Source organism: Myotis daubentonii, chromosome 16 (genome assembly GCF_963259705.1).
Source record: "Myotis daubentonii chromosome 16, mMyoDau2.1, whole genome shotgun sequence".
NCBI classification, from domain to species: domain Eukaryota; kingdom Metazoa; phylum Chordata; class Mammalia; order Chiroptera; family Vespertilionidae; genus Myotis; species Myotis daubentonii.
Genome location: NC_081855.1, coordinates 21930722 through 21944274, shown reverse-complemented (window position 1 = coordinate 21944274; position 13553 = coordinate 21930722). Strand labels below are relative to the sequence as shown.

At 40.9% G+C, this 13553-nt stretch overlaps 1 protein-coding gene across 2 annotated transcripts in view; it reads left to right on the top strand.

Moving 5' to 3' along the window:
* The first annotated feature begins 208 nt into the window (after positions 1-208).
* PAFAH1B1 (platelet activating factor acetylhydrolase 1b regulatory subunit 1) overlaps positions 209-13553 on the top strand; it is a 72406-nt gene continuing 59061 nt past the window's right edge. Inside the window, exon 1 of one of the 2 annotated variants that reach the window (XM_059669120.1) lies at positions 209-227. The gene's annotated coding sequence lies outside the window, so the exon portion shown is untranslated. Of the gene's footprint in view, positions 524-13553 lie in introns of both variants that reach the window. The other variant, XM_059669119.1, reaches the window with a different exon arrangement.

The following is a 13553-nucleotide window of genomic DNA, read 5'->3' as shown; positions in this document are numbered from 1 at the left end:
CCGGCTCAGCGGAAGGCAGCGCTGCCCGGAGCCCGGCCCAGGCCGGCGCATGCGCCGCAGCTCCGCCTCCTCTCCCGCCCCCCTCCTTCCCGACGGGTCTGGGGCGGCGGCGGCAGCGGCGGCGGCGCGGTGACGTCAGGGCGTTGGGGCAGCTCCTGTGACAGACGGAGCTAGAGCGGCGGGGCGGCGGCGGCGGCGGCGGCGGCGTCTGTCGGCCGAGATAGCGAGTGAGCGAGCGAACGAGTAGCGACCCCGGGGTCTAGGGAGCGAAAAAGAGAAGAAGGGGAGCGCTCGGGCGCGAGCGAGAGAAACCGCGAGCGCCGGGCCTGGGTTCGCGCCCCGGAACGGCTGAGGAGCTGCCGCTCCCCTCCCCCTCCCCGGGCCCGGGCCCAGCGCGCCATCCTCCCCTCCCTCCTCCCCTCCCTCCCTCCTTCCTCCCTTCCCTCTCCCTCTCCCCCTCCCCGCCGGTGGATGGGAGTGAAGGACGGAAGAGGCCCTGCGGAGGCGGCGGTGCAGCGCTCGGGTAAGGCGACGAGGGTCTCCGCCCTTCTCTCTGTCTTCTCCGCTGCGCTCGGGCGGCTGCGGGCCGAGCCCGGCGGCCTGACGATGTGGCTGCGCCGGTCCCCTCCCTCCCATTCTCCCCTCCCCCTGCCGCCGCCTCCTTCTTCTTCTCTCCTCGCTCTCAAAATGGCGGCCGCGGCGGCCGTTGAGTGAGACACTCGAGAGGAGCGGGAACAGGCCGGGGAGGGCGCTGCCCTCGCTCCCCTCCTCCCCGACCCGGGTCCTGGGGTGCCCGGCCGCCGCCGCTCCACCCGCGGCCCTCCCCGGGAAGGGATCGCGCTCCTCCCTCGGTGACTTAGCAAGAAAAGTATTCTTGGGTAGGAAGGGCGTGGAGAGCAGGTCGCCCTCGGATCCCGGAGAAAGGGTTCGGCCCTCGTGTCCCCGGCCACGGAGGGCCCACCCCGCTTTCCCCACGCCACCCGCGGCGGGCGGCGGGGAGGGGCGCGGCCCCGGGCGCCGCGGCACCCACCGGCTTCCCGGGAGTCGCGTCCCCACCTGTCCTCGGGATGGGGTCGGGGATGGCCAGCCCCTTCCCCTGGCCTCCCGGTGCCGTGGTCCAGCCTCTGCATCCACTGAGCAGACAGCGGCCCGACCCACCGAACCATCTGCAGCATCCACCCACCAAATCGGGCAGGATTTTTTTTTTCTTTTTCCCTGCCACTGGCTCCTGAAACGGGAGTTGCCTTTTGACGTGGTAACCCTGAGCTTGGAGGCCCTCAGCTAGTCCCCTTCCTCCGGCCTCCCCATCCCTTGAGCGAATAGCAGTGCCTTCTTCCTTAGCCTCCCCGGGGAGAAATGCCTAAGAGGCGGTGGGCACATTTTCACTCTGTCTCTAAGCCTTCGAGTGGCGAGGAGGAGGAGGAGGAGGTTTCCAGGTTCTGAGAGGAGAGAGCAAGGTGCCTCGGCTTTATTTGTTGTTTTGCCTTTCTCAGTGACTTAGCAAGAAACTCCTTGGGAGGAGGGCAGGAGGTTTTTCTCTCGGGGTTGGGATTTGGGTCCCATTTATATCCGTGGGTTAGGAAACTGTACTTTTTAAGAGAAGCACCAGATTTGTTGTCTCGTTCTCAATGGGCGATGTCATGCCAAGGTCTCCCCCTCCCCCGTAGGAGGCAATCGGGAGAGAATAAAGATATTACTGTTATTCCGAGCGCTGCTTAAACACACAATCCTCGAGATTCATCACGTTTTAAAGGCTAACCCAAGAATGCGTGCCGTTTTGGGGAATTATATTTTTGATGGGAGGTGGATTGTTTTGTGTGATTTCTCTTCATTTTGAGGCTAGGGCGGAGGAGACAGTGCTTGGGCCTTTCATACCAGTAATGTCATCCCTCCCCATTTGTCACAGTAGTATTTGCTTAATTTTTATATTTTTATTTATTTATTTTATGGCGGGGCTTGATTGCTGCAGGGTTCAGCCTCTTAATCAGGAACATTTCCTGCTTGTGTATGTCGGTGGTGATATGTTAAATATATAAAAAGCTTTTACTTAAATTCTGATTTGGACCTAAGGCATTAGCTAGCTTTTAATCTCATGGGGATCTTTGAGGACACAGTTTTGAAAAAATAATTGGCAGTTGCAAATTGCAGTTTTTATTAAAGCAAAAGAGCAATTTGTATTTAGGGAGATTTATTCTTTCATGTTCTATTATACATTGTTTGGATTCTTCAGAAGGGCAGCATCTAAAACAAGTTTGAAGCTGTTATTTTTAAAATAAATAATTAAGAGAATAGAACCCAAATTTTCACAAAATATTTCTGAATATATTGATTTTGACGGAGCTAGCCCTATTTTGGCACCTTCCTGCCCCCTTTTTAAAAAACGGGCTAATATTTGTGGAGGCTATGAACAGCCATTGAGCCTAGGAGACTGGGTGGAGTAAGAGAGCAGAAGCTGTGAAATGCTAGATTTAGGTTGCCCTTTCATTGCATTTTGTTTCTGGCTTATGTTTCTAAGGTTATTTGGTACTAATTTATGCTACCACAAAGGCATTTCTCTGTGGTAAATCTTAAAAATCCCATGATTTTAGTTTCCACCTTTTTGGCAAGGTGGGAATTGAATAATTGAGGTAAAAAGCAGTGTCCTTGCTATAAAGCAGGCACTTATTGTCTGTATGTATCTGTAGATACACACAGACACACACACACATACACCCTTATTAATGTTCTTATTGTTTTAGTTAAGTAAGTATAAATTAATGAATGCCAGAAATATTTGGCAAGAATTAGTGGAAATATTGCAGAAATCTAATGAGAATACTACAGATGTTTTCTTTTACTTTAGTTTGCATTAAAACAGTAAAGCTGTGATTAAAAAAAATAATATCAAAAAGGAGTAAAAAGGATAAGATAATTAGTGTTAAAGGCTCTTGTGTTGTCCCCTTGAAAGGGTCCTTTCTGTAAGATACTACCATTAGAGAGGGTAGGTTACTTTAATATTTTGTATCAAGCATTCCTATGAATATACCTTGAAAAGAATGTCAAGTTGATGTGGTAATTGTGACACACTTATAACTGTCAGTGTGTGTTATATTTTTATGCTTTTGTTACTTTTAATGTGATTAGAAAAAAGTAGGAGGGTTCGTATAGTGAGGAATGAGTAAGGTTAAGAATGGCAAATCACTGTTAAATGTCTGACATATCCCTATCCCTAGTATTTATAGTTATAAAAGTGCATCAAGAGCAGTTTTTTGTTTGTTTGTTTGTTTGGTAGATTATTAGTGTATCTGATATTTGTGGAAACTTTTGCTTAATGTGATCCATTTTTAAAATTCTTCATAATCCTATATTCATAAACTTTTAATGAGATTGGGATAGATTTCATTTTTTAGTAGAATTACTTATTGTCTGTTTCTCCAGATAAAGAAACTCGAGTATATAAGAGATTTGGATATGTATCGTCATTTTTTGTTTTCTAGCTAGAACAACCATATTTCACAGTCTGCATTTTAGTCTTGTTCTCATCATATCATGTTTCATATGTACTGAATTACATATATAAAAAAGACAAAATATATATCAACTATATATGACTACTTTTTGTTTACATGTGGTTAGTATTATTCATAATTTATCTTGTTTTTTTCTTTTAATCCTCACCCAAGGATATTTTTCCATTGATTTTAGAGAGAGTGGAAGAGGGAAGGAAAGACAGAAATATCGATGTGAGAAAAACACATGGATTGGTTGCCTCCTGCACAGGTGTTGCAGGGCCTGGGCAGGGGAGGAGCCTGCAACTGAAGTACTTGCCCTTAACCAGAATTGAACCCGGGACCCTTTGGTCCACTGGCCTACACTCTATCCATTGAGCCAAACCGACTAAAGCAATGGAAAACTATGGAAGTTGTCAACATTGGGATGGAGATGTCTTAACAAATCCCAAACAAAATATTAAATATTAGTGCAATCAGAGTGAATTTTCCAATCCTTCCAGTTGAGTTCTAAAGCAGTGAATCATGCACACTGTTGCCAAAGGGACTTGAAACTTGGTTTTAAACTCAGCTGGCTATGTTGGCTGTGGTTCTAAAAGAGATTTTTTTTTTTTTTTACTTGTCTTTAAGTCTCTGTTGTGAAAATATTTCATAATGACAGTAACCTGTTTTATGTACATTGAAAAGAGAAATGTTAAGTTTGAATTGGAAATTCTTTGCCACTGTTCTATCTTATAAAACTGTATTTTTTAAGTTCTCTATTTAAAACTAATGGTATACAATATAAGTTTTGAAAAGAAAAAGAAAATCAGTTCCTGAAGATACTTAGTTGTAGAAAGACAAAATGTTTTGAGAATGTTTCTTCATGAAGAAAGATGCTGTGTTATGTAAGCCTAATAGCTAATTGCAGTGAAGGCTTTTTGCATTGTTTTAGCTTTGTTGCTGGTTTGGTACGACACTTTGGGCTAGTCATTTAAATGGAACTTTAATTTAGCTTCTGCTATAGGTATAATTTTTAAACTTGCCATGGCAGTTATAGCCTTAATTGATATTTGTGTAATGTTTCATACTCATAGGATATAGACATCATAAGGGCTTATTATTTTGATTTATTGTTTTTCTCTTTAAAAGATTGTGGCTTTTGGTGAAATTTACCTAGTTAGTATTGATATGTGCATTTGTCAAGGATACTTCTGGAACAGTATCCTCTGAAGTTGTTATTTAGCATTGTAATAAGCATTTCCCTAGAACTTTGTAAATATATTTAATGTGGTACTCATTTTCATTTCTTATGTCATCTACTTTTTGAGATAGGTTAGTATTTTTGTGGATGAGACTACTGAAACTCAGAATTTGGTTTACCTAAGGTCTTAAGACTTGGTTAGTAGCTAGAGATTAGTAGCTAGAATGAGGTAAATATTATAGGCACTGAACCACTTGGGTATTCCTTGTATGATCAAGGAAACTTTTTTTTTTTTTTTACAAAATGAACTTTTATGACTATTCATATGTTTGTTCATTTCTTTTCCAAAATGGTGCAAATCAGTGTCATTTATTACTTGCATCATTTAAATTGGCATTTTTCTTAAACATATGGTCTTGTATTAACTCTTTTGCCTGCATAAGGCCGTAGGAACTCTCAGAAAGTGCCTCATGTTGCTTTACAGTAGTAATAAGTAAATAAAGACTTGTTGCATGCATACAGCAGTATTCAGATAGTGTGAATAAAATAGTAACATTAATATTAAATTAATATTTAAATAAGAGTAGTGTTATTAAGTAGATACTTGTTGCATTTGATTGAGTGCAGGATTATGTGAAAGGAAATATGCTATCCTGTAGTTCTTTGCAAAAGCTAATTTCTAGTGATCTCTTGGGAAGTAAAGTGAAGGAGGGAAAAGTGTTTATACTTCCTTTACAGAGACTTGATGTTGTCCCAGGAAGCAGCAGCACACTTCTGACAGTTATATCAAGGTCACACAATTCCCAATGTTATAAAAAGTTAATTAGCCCTCACCAGTTTGGCTCCGTGGATAGAGTGTGGTCGGCCTGAGGACTGAAGGGTCCCAGGTTTGATTCCGGTCAAGGGCATGTACCTGGGTTGCGGGCACATCCCCAATAGGGGTGTGTAGGAAGGCAGCTGATTGATGTTTCTCTCTCATCGATATTTCTAATTTCCTATCCCTCTCCCTTCCTCTCTGTAAATAATCAATAAAATATATTTTAAAAAAGTTAATTAACCCAACTGAACAAGTTAAGTTACATTTGTGTTTTATAATTATTTGCTCTTTGCATTTTGATTATTTGCTCTTGAGCTCTTAGGTGTTGACAAGAATTTTTTTTTTTTAATTTTCACTTATTGATTTTAGAGAGACAGACATAGATTTGGTGTTTCACTTACTTATGCATTCATTAGTTGATTTTTGTATGTGCCCTGCACAGCGATCGAACCTGCAACCTTGGCGTATTGGGACACTGGTCTAACCAACTGAGCTATCTGGCAGGGCCTTGACAAGAGTTATTTTTTTAAAAAAATATATTTTATTGATTTTTTGCAGAGCGGAAGGGAGAGGGATAGAGAGTTAGAAACATTGATGAGAGAGAAACATCGATCAGCTGCCTCCTGCACACCCCCTACTGGGGATGTGCCCGCAACCAAGGTACATGCCCTTGACTGGAATTGAACCTGGGACCCTTCAGTCCACAGGGCGATGCTCTATCCACTGAGCCAAACCGGTTGGGGCGGCAAGAATTATTATTATTAAACTTTCTACAAAATTGATTGAGAGAGGAAGGTGGGAGGGAGGAGAGAAGAGAGAGAAACATTGATGTGAGACAGAAATATTGATCAGTTGCCTCCTTGTATGTGCCCTGACTCGGAATTGAGCCTGAAGCCCTTTGGTATATGGAAGATGCTCCAACCAAGTGAGCCACTCGGCTAGGGTTTGACAGGAATTATTGATAGTTAAGTAAGGCTGTTAAGGAATTTTCTGCAAGACTGTCTTTTGATAAGAGTGAAATTAAAAATCAGAAAAATTTTTAAGGAATTTGATTTTTTGAAGGCATTATACAAAGTTTTATGTTTAAGATTTTGCACATTGGTGATTAATCCACTATTTTTTAAAAATGTTGAAATCTTTTTTTTAATAGTTTATTGTTTTTTTTTAGAGAGAGATAAGGGGGAGGGGGAGCAAAAGAGAGAGAGAACCATCCATATGAGAGCTTAACATCCATCAGCTACCTCCTGCATCTCTTACCAGGGATGGAGCCAGCAACCTGGGCATGTGCCATGACTGAGAATTGAACTGGCAACCTTTTGGTGCACAGCACAACCAACCAACTGGCCAGGGTGATTAATTCACTTTTAATCTGTGGCAAAGATTAAACTGGTCAGGGCTTAAGGAAGAGAATTTAGCATACAGTTTAAACATATAAATATGGTTCTTACAGTTTTAAGTATATTTCTTAAGAATTAGTATTGGGGATCCTTTCCCCTTTGATATCAATTATGTGTATTCCAGTGATGGCTTCAGAGTTTCTTAGTAGATAAGAAGTTCTATGTAAATCAATGCCAAATGGAAAAATTCCATTTTAAATATAAAATTATACTGCAAATAAGCGTTTATTTAAACTGCAAAGTACAATTTACAGTTTTATTTTAGCGATCAGAAAATTTTTGTTTATACTTTTAAATATTATTTAAGAAACACATTTTGCTTTTTTGTTTTTTAAGAAACAGATATATGATTTAATGAATGGTTGTAAATGAATATCGGTTGAGCTATCACCCAGGTCAAACAATACAAGATTGCCAGCACCCAAGAAATCCCTCACATTCCCTTCCAGTCACAGTCCTCACCCAAGGTGACCACTAACCTAACTTTTATGTATTCATTTCTTTGTGTTTAAATTTTTTAAAAATCTTTATTGTTGAAAGTGTTACATAGAAAACATTTTTTAATCTTTTATTTTGGAATAATTTTAGATTTACAGACAGGTTGAAAAGATAAGGCAGTTCTTGTATATACTCTGCACCCAGTTTTTCCCATTCTTACAATCTTACATTTCTGTGGTACATTTGGAAATCTTGGTATTTACTATTAGCTAAACTCCAGACTTTATATGGATTTCACTAGTTTTTCCATTACTGTCCTCTTTCTGTTGCAGATCTGACCCAGGGTACCACATTGCATTTTGGTTATGTCTCCTCATTCTTTTCTAGTCTGTGACAGCTTATCTTTTTTTTTTTTTTTTTTTTTTTTTAATTACCTTAACAGTCTTGAGTAGTACTGGTCAGATAACCTATAAAACGTCCCCTAAACTGGGTTTGTCTGGTTTTTGTTTTTGTTTTTTCGTTTTTTTTCATGATTAGGCTGGGGTTATGGCTTTTTGGAAAAACTGTTATAGAGGGGAAGTGCACTTCTCATCATATCATGGGAGGGGCTATATGATACCTATAGAACATCACTGGTAGTATTAACCTTCATCACTTGATTAATGTAGTGTGGCCATTTTCTCAATTGTAAAATTACTATTTTTCCTTTCTCCTATTTTATCCTTTGAAAGAGAGTCAAGTTTTATGTCCTAGAGAGGGGAGTGTTTACATACATTATTTAGAATTCTTCAGTAAGACAGACTCATCTCCTCTCCCCCATTTATTAACACAATTTACATCTTTATTGTCAGAAAATTTTCACTTAGAATTTGAAGTACTAAATTAAATAACCCCAAGATTTTTCTAGTTTATAATAGTTTGGAAAATAAAGATCAGAGAGTCTTTTTTTAAAAAAAATATATTTTATTGATTTTTTACAGAGAGGAAGGGAGAGAGATAGAGAGTTAGAAACATCGATGAGAGAGAAACATCGATCAGCTGCCTCCTGCACATCTACTGGGGATATGCCCGCAACCCAGGTACATGCCCTTGACCGGAATCGAACCTGGGACCTTTCAGTCCGCAGGCGGGCGCTCTATCCACTGAGCCAAACCGGTTTCGGCAAGATCAGAGAGTCTTTGAAGAAGCTTATTTAATTGAATTATATATATCCCTCTAGAAGTTATTCTGAGAGTATTTAGTGTTGGAATTTTAAAGAAAAGCTCCCTATATTGGGGCTGGTTTAGGGGGTGACTGCTGTGATCTGAGAAGCAAGGTAAATAGTGTATCTTACTCATTGGTTCAGATCTAGTATTTGAACATACTGTCTTTCCTTCAAAAAGTTTTAAATACTACAACAGAAAACAATATCTTGATTGATTAGACTCCTCTTTTAAAAACAACTAGTTAGGTGCATTAGGTTGGTTTTTTTTGTTTTTTGTTTTTTTTTTGTTTTTTAGAAGGCACTATTATAGTTACAGTTGAGTCCTGGACCAAAATCTTTCCAATTCCATTCCCCTCCTCCACCTTCCCAGTGATAAAGTTCCTCTTAAAATTTGTGTATTTCACCCTGTTGAATGTTGCTCAGTTGTGAGAGCTCAGCTGCCTGCTGAAGAGTTTGGGTTTGATTCAAGGGCATGTACCTGGGTTGTGGGTTCCATCCCCACTTGAGGCAACCAATCAATGTCTCTCTCTCACATGGATGTATCTCTCACATCCATGTTTCTCTCCCTCCCTGTCTCCTTCTCCCTTTAGCCCTCCCTTTCTAAAAAAAATGGAAAAAATATCTTTGGGTGAGGATTAACAACAACAAAATTTGTATATTTCCCTTTTGTTCTGTTTTTTACCTTTTTATGTATCCGTAAACATTGTATAATAATGCTTAAAATTTACAGGAGTGTTACACTCTGTAATTTTACTGCTGGATTTTTTTTTCCACTTAAAATGTTTTCTAGATATATTACTGATAATGGTAGATCTAGCTTATTGTGTTGTATGGTTTCTTATATATGGTTATACTATAGAAAGATATCTGCAGAAAAGATGATAAAATTGTTTTTGCATTGCAGAATTCATTCTAAGGTTAATTAGTAACTTTTATGCTTTGAATTGATTAAATAAAATGGATAATATTGTTGACATCAATTTTAGACCATAAATTCAGTCTCTTCAACTATTCAAAAATCTGTATTTATTTACTCAGTACTGAGCCAAGGTTTGCATACTGGCAGTCTGCAGGCCAAAGTAAGTCTGTAAATGCATTTCTCTTGGCTGTGCATAGTTTAAAAAAATTTTGAGTCAATATTTAAAAATTAGCTATTTAAGTCTCTGTTTTTGGATTATCCTGAAAAATTAGAAGCTCTCACAACAGTGTGTCCCACATTTTGCCATGGCAACTATTGGCCTCAGCTGAGTCACAGCTGCCCTCTTATAGATGGGCACAAACTCTCCAGGGAAACAAAGCCCTACCATTCCCTGTTACTTTTATTGATTGTCCTTCTACTGTTGTTTATAGTGAAGAAATACTTCTTTATAGATATTTCTTTTTTTTTTTTTTTTTTTTTTTTTTTACAGAGAGGGAAGGGAGAGGGATAGAGAGTTAGAAACATCCACGAGAGAGAAGCATGGATCAGCTGGCTCCTGCACACCCCCTACTGGAGATGTGCCCGCAACCAATGTACATGCCCTTGACCGGAATCGAACCCGGGACCTTTCAGTCTGCAGGCCGACACTGAGCCAAACCGGTTAGGCTAGATATTTCTATAAAAATGGAAAAAATTACAGCTGAGCAATTGCAATTTTCAAGAAAGGAAGAACAGCATATTTCTCTGCAAATGAAGAATATTGTAATATGATTAGTATGCAAACAAAATGAGTCCTGTATGGAAAGATTACAACCTTGCCTGCTTTGCTCATTTATATTACCTGTATTGTTTTCTGTAGATAATTCGTAATCTCTCCATTTTTGTGCAAATAGGTCTGAGGGATGTCACACACAGTGCAGTTGAAGATAAAAAAGATAGGAAGAGAGTTGGTAAATTATGAAATTCCGTGCAAATGCAAGATGTTTACCTGCCCTCACTGGTTTGGCTAAGTGGATAGAGCATCAGCCTGGGGACTGAAGGGTTCTGGGTTCGATTCTGGTCAAGGGCACATGCCCGAGTTGCTGGCTTGATCCCCAGTAAGGGCCGTGCAGGAGGCACCTATCAGTGATTCTCCCTCATCATTGATGTTTCTATCTCTCTCTCCCTCTCCCTTTCTCTCTGAAATAAAGTAATAATAATAAAATAAAAAGATGTTTACTTGTTCTTTCAGCTGTGATATAAATCCTTGTTCCAGAAAAGTTTTAAGCAGAGGGGTTGAACACTGGTTTAATCTACATACACTGGTTTAATCTCCTCGACCATCCTACCTTTCAGCACTGTATTTTTTATTTTTACATTTTTTATTGATTTTTGAGAGGAAAGAGAGAAACATTCAATACTGTATTTAAAAATGTTTTTAAAGCCCTAGCTGGTTTGGCTCAGAGAGTCTCGGTTTTTATTACAATCAAGTGCACGTACCTGTACCTTGGTTACAGGCTCCATCCCTGGCTCTGGTCGGGGCCCATGTGGGAGGCAACCAATCGATGTGTCTCTCACATCAATGTTTCTCTTTCTCTGTCTCTCCCTCTCCCTTCCACTCTCTCTAAAAATCAATGGAAAAATATCCTTGTGTGAAGATTAACCCAAAAAAGTAAAATAATAATGTTTTTAAATTGATTTTTTTAGAGTGAGAGAAACCTTAATTTGTTGTTTGACTTATTTATGCATTCATCGGTTGCTTATTGTATATGCCCTGACTGGAGATCGAACCCCTAACCTTGGCGTGTCAGGACAACACTCTAACCAACTGAGCTACCCAGCCAACGCGCAGCACTGTATTTAAGTACCTTATCCAGAGGCTACAAGTGGATGGTGCAGAATCCAGACCGCAAATATGCTTAGTAATTTTTAAAAAATATGTATTTCTATTGATTTCAGAGAGGAAGGAAGAGGGAGAGAGAGATAGAAACATCCATGATGAGAGAGACTCATGGATCGGCTGCCTCCTGCAAGTCCCCCACTGGGGATCGAGCGCACAACCCGGGCATGTGCCCTTGACCAGAATCGAACTTGGAACCTTTCAATTTGCAGGCCGATGCTCTCTATCCACTGAGCCAAACCGTCCAGGGCTGATTTTATTTTTAATGGAATTCACTTAAAAAACTGAGTTCTACCACTGTTAACCTTATTTTTAGCTGATTCATACTTTTACTTGCCAAGTTAGTCTCTGTATTTGATTTGTAACCCTTTATTTAAGACAATTTATAAGTATAAACTACAAAATGCCACAGATTAAAAGTGAAGAGAAAGAAGAAACAAAAAGGATAAGGCTAAAATGGAATTAGAATCTAGGCCGAATAGCAATATTTTTGCTACAGGCACAGCACAAATTTGACTCTGAGTTTTCTATGAACTAGCAAGAGGAAAAAAACCTGTTAGGTTGTTTTCCAACAATGTTCTTTAAGGTAAAAAGAAACCAGTTAGTTCAGAAAGACAGCTACCCACTTGGCACTATAGACTAGAATTTCTCAGAGGAGTTCTCATAAAGAGGATTATGTGAAATTATTACCATTAATATCTCTAAGGTAGATGGATGTCTAGTATTTAACAACCCTCAATATGGAAAGACAAACTACATCATGTGAGGTCAGTCTGAAAGAGTAGATAGATTGTCCTCTGATGTCTAATCAGTGGATATAATTTCCCTCGACCCAGTTCTTGATATGAATTGAAATTATGCTCCTTGGCAAGTATCTAAAGTGTGGATATTCTATACATCAAGTACAGACCATTTATATATTATTTGTGAAAACCTAGTTTTACCCAAGTAGAATTTGTGAAAGTGCTTATAAGGTTGTTCTTAAAAAACTAGAGGCCCGATGCACTAATTTCATGCACGGGTGCAGTCCCCAGGCCTGGTTGGTGATGTAAGGGTGAACCTCTGGTGTGGAAGGGCAGGTCCCAGCTGGCCTCTGGGCCCTGGGCAGCACCTGGGCCCTGGACCTCTGCGCGCCCCCCTCTGCCTGAGTCATCTGGCCCCTGCCCAGCTCCCTCAGCACCTGGGAGCTGGGTGGTGGCCCTGCCCCCCACCGCCGCCGCTGGCTGGTCACCATCAGCAGGGCAATCAGGCCCCACTCGCACGCGTTGGCCTGGCGCCACCTGCTCACCTGCTCCATAATCCCTCCGCAGTCCTGTGTCCCGCTCTCGTTGGGGCCCATCGGGGCCGGCAGCATCTCCACTGTTGCAATCACCGACGCCTGCAATGTTCCACGCCGCCCCTGGTGGTCACTGCATGTCATAGCGAGTGGTTGAAGGGGATAGTTTGCATATGAGGCTTTTATTATATATGATGATAATTTTGACCATAGCCAGTTTGCCTCAGTGGTTGGAGGGTTGGCCTGTGGACTGAGGGTTGCAGGTTCGATTCCAGTCAGAGTGCACGTACCTGGGGTTGTAGGCTAGGACCCTGCTCCAGTTGGGGACCCTGCTCTAGTTGGGGCACTTGCAAGAGGCAACCAATTGATGTGTATTTCTTTTTAAATATTTTTATTGATTTCAGAGAGGAAGGGAGAGGGGGAGAGAGAGATAGAAACATCAATGATGAGACTCATTGATTGTCTGCCTCCTGCGTGCCCTCCACTGGGGATCGAGCCCGCAACCCAGGCATATGCCCTTGACTGGGAATCAAACCCGCCACCCTTCAGTCTGCAAGCCGATGCTCTATCCCCTGAGCCAAGCTGGCTAGGGCTGATGTGTATTTCTCAAATCCATGTTTATCTCTCCCCCTCCCTTCTCTCTAAAAAATCAATGGAAAATATATTTTGGGGGGAGGATTAATAATTTTTTTTTTAATTTTGAATTTGCTACATTCCTATCTTTTTGTTTGTCTTCTTTACCCATAATGGTAAAGTCATTAAGAAATATACACTTAAAGAAAAAAAGAGGCCACTACACAATCCTGTTTTATGCTCCTGGAAATTAATTGCTTCAGGAGAAGACCATTTCTATGCATCAGGACTCATGGTAGTTTTCAGCGTAGATTAAATGTGAGGAGGTATTTTTATTTATGTCTGTAATAAATATGGTCTCTACCCTCAAGAAGCATAC